The sequence below is a fragment of the Stylophora pistillata genome, chromosome 7, assembly GCF_964205215.1.
Source record: "Stylophora pistillata chromosome 7, jaStyPist1.2, whole genome shotgun sequence".
In the NCBI taxonomy this organism is placed as follows: domain Eukaryota; kingdom Metazoa; phylum Cnidaria; class Anthozoa; order Scleractinia; family Pocilloporidae; genus Stylophora; species Stylophora pistillata.
This window is the reverse complement of record NC_142525.1, coordinates 22,390,300-22,394,918: the sequence shown is the minus strand read 5'-3', so window position 1 is coordinate 22,394,918 and position 4,619 is coordinate 22,390,300. Positions and strand designations below refer to the sequence as shown.

Here is a 4,619-nt window from a genome sequence, read left to right as displayed (position 1 = left end):
TAACCGTTATTTCTGGCAGTTGCCTGACGATTGCTTCGCAAGAGGCATGAAACTCAGAGTTTCAGTAAAAGTTCAAGTAACCTAATTCTTGAGGTATAATTATATATATATATATATATATATAGGCGGAGTTGGGAATTGGAGAATATATATTTTCCCAATGCCGCATATCATGCGGTATTGGCGTATCAGAATCTCAACTAGTTCATTATATTGCGTCTCGCTATATCGTGGTAAACTAATGTATTTTCCCATATAATGGGTTGAAATATATTCTGTGATATCCACAGGACTTAACGCGCTAAAAAGAGACTTTAAACAGAACCGAAATGATTCTTACAACGAGAGGTAAACTTGTTAGCTTGCTTTTTATCCTTGGTTTAATTTGACCGCCTTTTTCTTGTACGCCTCCTACAAAGCAGATTTCGAAGAAGAAGGTGGCAAGACTAGCATTATCAACAGAAGAATAGGTAAGTCAACAGGTTGGAATGATTTACAGCATTCATGTTATAGTGTTAATGAACTAGGGTTTAATTAATGTTATAGTGTTAATGAATTAGGGTTTAAATAATAGGAACCATCACTAGGTTTAAGATGCATGACATGAGAGGTCCCAGAGAGTAAACATATATAGCTAAGTTGCAGGCATATTGAGTGTGTGATATATTGTGTAACTGTAGTTTAGGTAGTGATTATTAAAGTTCGGTCGACCGTTTTAACCAAGGATTGGCGTCACTTTTCTGCAGTAAGACACAACAATTTGATGCTCATGGAATTTGAAAACGAATTTCAAGCCAGTTTGGATTTGTTACCTTGACAGTGAGAAGGGCTGATTCCAAATGAACAGCACGACGTGAAGTACAAAGGCTTCTACAGCTTTAGGAAGCGTCAAAGAATACATTTATTTTTATTTTTCTAGGTGAGGTCATCATTCAAAATGTTGTTTCATTTCAAGTTAATGGCACAAAGAATTTATCACCAAAGGTTTTCATTTACCTCACTCAAACAGAACAATACCTTACTTCAAACTTAGCCACTTCTTCCGAGATCGGCGACCCCGAGACATGTAACGGTGATGTTATAGTGCTAAGCTTTAGAGCCAAATGTCAAGAGCGAACGTCGCCTCACATTACTTATCTGTTGGATCCCAATACTGGATGGGGAACGGGACGAAATGTGCTGTATTTTTCTGCAATAGAAAGATCCACCGGATACCATTATTACATATTTCTAGATGAAGATGTCGTGATGCCTTTCAATTCATTTGCTAAGCCTGAAATAAAGAGGCTTCTACCTTTAAGAGTCTTCGAAAAATGGCTTTTAGATTACGAGCCTGTAGTTGGCGTTTTGGATCACACAGGGCATCATGGGGCGATCTGGATTCATGATAGACGACGGAAAATATGTAACAAGACGGACGGTTCCCTTGTGATACTAACAGTGTGGTTCGATGTTCTCTTCAATACATAACATTATAAATCTATAGAGCATCTGTTCCTCTACCGCTCGCAGTATGAAAAAGTAAGCTGGTGGTCGCTGCATAGGTACATGTTCACTGCTGTGGAATTGAAATTTCGAGGCCAGGCATTGATGTTTGTGCCTGTTACTGCAGGTAATCCCACTCATCGCTCATACCCAAAGTCTTTAAAGGACATAATGACATACTGGAGAGATTACATCGAAACTATTCGAGAGGAAGCTCCTTTAGTTTACAGAAATCGGTCTTTATTTGAAAATTTTAGGCGGAGTCCGGACGATTACGTTATCAACACGAAAACATATTGCATGAATGTAACACGGCATCAATCCATTACAGCATACGCTCATTTTGAAAGTCAGCCAGAGATCTAATTGAAGAGGCCTAGGTTTGTGAGGAAATAAACCCCTAGTTCTTCGGATTCGGTAAGATTGCGAGGAAATGAAGACGATTCCACGACCAACATCCTTGTCAATTTTGCTTTTAAAACTTTTTTAAAATTGCCTAGTAACCCATAAGATATACAATGGTACCTCTTTTTAAAACCAGGATATTGAAGGTTTAGAGTAGTGCATCCTTATCAGAGAAGTGGTTTCATAACAATGACTTCACTCTTCCGACTTTACTGACAATTTACACACATCTACAAATATAATTATACAGTCACGGTACTAAGACTCACTTACATCCTACCGTGCGCACAGCCCTGCTCAAATTTCCAAAATGCCCCTTGCGTACGTTGTTCGTTGGCACAAGTAAACCTCTTTGTAATCTTTATAATTTCGAGTGTGTCAGTAATCGATTTGTGACTTACTTTCATTTTCCCTGCACATTCTGAAATCTATCAGCTTAGCATTTGATTGCGTTCCTACATACAATATTAAATCATGTCTAATTTCCTTGACATGCTTTGTAGTTTAATGAAGAATTGCTGCAGTTGATAAGCTTCTCGAACACAGGCCGGGACTGTTCAAAAAAAGTTTTACAACATATTGCTCGGCCGAGCGCGATGCTGATAAGGGGATTTGTCAAAGATCACGAGATTGCTCGGTCCGCATGTCATGACCTCGAGCCAAATATTTTCCCGTCCGGCCCAGCCAAACTCAGTCAATAAGTACATATTATCGTCTGACCCGTCCAACCCCGCGCACGCAAACCCTTAGAAAACCATGATGAAAGCTGATGTATAAAGGGCCGTTCTCTTTTTCTAGATGTTCGGAAAATGCATTGTATCTTCGTCGCTTGCCAGAACAAATCGTGCGACCATTAAACGTTAATAACAACAAACAAAACCAAGTTCATTCTGCAAAGCTAAAGAGGTGGGTATTGTGACGTCATTGCTCAATATCACCACCCGTGTTACAGACAAAAAATACGCCACTCGGTTCCCGGATTTGTTTTTCCCAAGCCTAAGTGTGCTCAATGAAGAAACTTTAACTGAAAAAAAGGACGAAATGATTCTTACACTAGAAGAGTGCTCTTGATAGTTTAATTTTAAGAGCTAGCCTCTGTAAGAATCAAACAACTTGGAAAAGGAAATTTTCAAACCCCTTCAAATTTCGCCTGCAATTAGGCTATTAGGGGGAATGCACAAAAAGGGCCTTTTTAAAGGTCGCAGTACTCTTGTTGCACATTGCCTAAGTGTTGTTCCCCAATTTTCAAATCCTAACTTCCCTACGTTAAAATTCTTCGTTTAAAACTTAAAGGGCATGTAAACTCAAAAATACATGTTTTTCTTATACCATGTAAAAAGGGGTTTAGAATACGAATTTGCAAAAGATTTGGCCAATTCGACTTCTTTTAGGCGGAAAATCGGCATTTTCAACTGAAATTCTACTTCCGGTGAAAACAATAGCGAGGGGTCGTGACGTAAGCGGTTGAACTAAAATATTGTGCAACACGGTTTCCTCAGTAGAATTGATGGGGCAGCTCGTACGAGTAGCAATAGCTCGGACGATGTCTTTTCAGAAGAGAGTGACTCGAATGCCTTAAACTCATATGACAGCAATGGAGATACTTCAGAACCTTTAGGAGAGTCTGGGCCAAGTCCTTATCAATATAAGCCGCGTAGGGTTCACCGAACGATCCGCACGAAGGCAACACAAAACCGGTTGACAGCGATACCGAGTGTCTCGGAACTGACACAGACTGGTATTTAATCCATCGTGTGATTTATTTTCATTTGGCTTGAAAACCTAATAAAGTAAGTTGAAAATCTAAACGAATGCAAGATATTTCTTTTTAACATAAGCTCCTGTGATTGTTTTATATAAAATATCAATGGTGCGAGTATGAAATTTGTCAGCCAATGCCAAAAACACATGAAAGCCTCTGTTGTACGGAAATTGGGCAAGTGTGGCGCAATGTAAAGGAACAAGAGCCTGAAACCAAAATGAGTTACTAAACATCCAGGTTTTCAAACAACCTGCCTCGATAGATGGGTGCTGGGGAGATGGGCTATCGTGCGTACAGGCAGCAGTACCTCACAAATAATCACACCCGAAACGAGCCGGTACGGACTCACCACATGGCTTTTGCAGTCATGTTGCATTATTTCCTCCAAATTGCCCTTTTTTTTCTCTCACAAGCGTGTGCTCAGTGATTTTTCCGTTTAAGATTTCAGAGATAAACGGATAATATATGAAAATTTTTTTCAGCAAGGGCGGACTGTGTATACAGGCGGACTGGGAGTTTGTTGAAGCCATTTCTTAGTCATGCCATTAAAGTGTGTTAGCCTCGATACATTTGGTCAACGATCTCATAAACCCTTTCCTGCTTGTCTTTTACTATCAGTGCTTTGAGAGGTTTGAAGTGATTTCCTTTGTCGAGTTGCACTTTGGTGACTGACGACTGTTGTTGTGTTGCTTTTGTGAGGTTTAAAGCAAAGTTTTTTTTAACTCTTTAAGCGCCGTTACCTAATTGCGTTACAAATTCTTTTACGACTTGGATAAGTCATATCTGCAGGCTAGCTCTAAAGGGCAACAGAAGGCTGAACCGGTGGCATTCAGTTTGATATGAGACGGATGTGGCTCTTTGTTTTGTCAGTGAAAAGTGCTTTGGAGGCGCGTTCATCTTGCGAATAAATCTAGCAAGAGTTGGTTTGGATTTACAGTTGTTTGTCACAGGTGTTGGGATGAATTTG

General features: G+C 39.7%; 1 pseudogene; it reads left to right on the top strand.

Annotated features, from left to right (window-relative positions):
- The first annotated feature begins 329 nt into the window (after positions 1–329).
- Positions 330–2,354, top strand: LOC148727112 (uncharacterized; annotated as a pseudogene).
- The last annotated feature ends 2,265 nt before the right edge of the window (positions 2,355–4,619 follow it).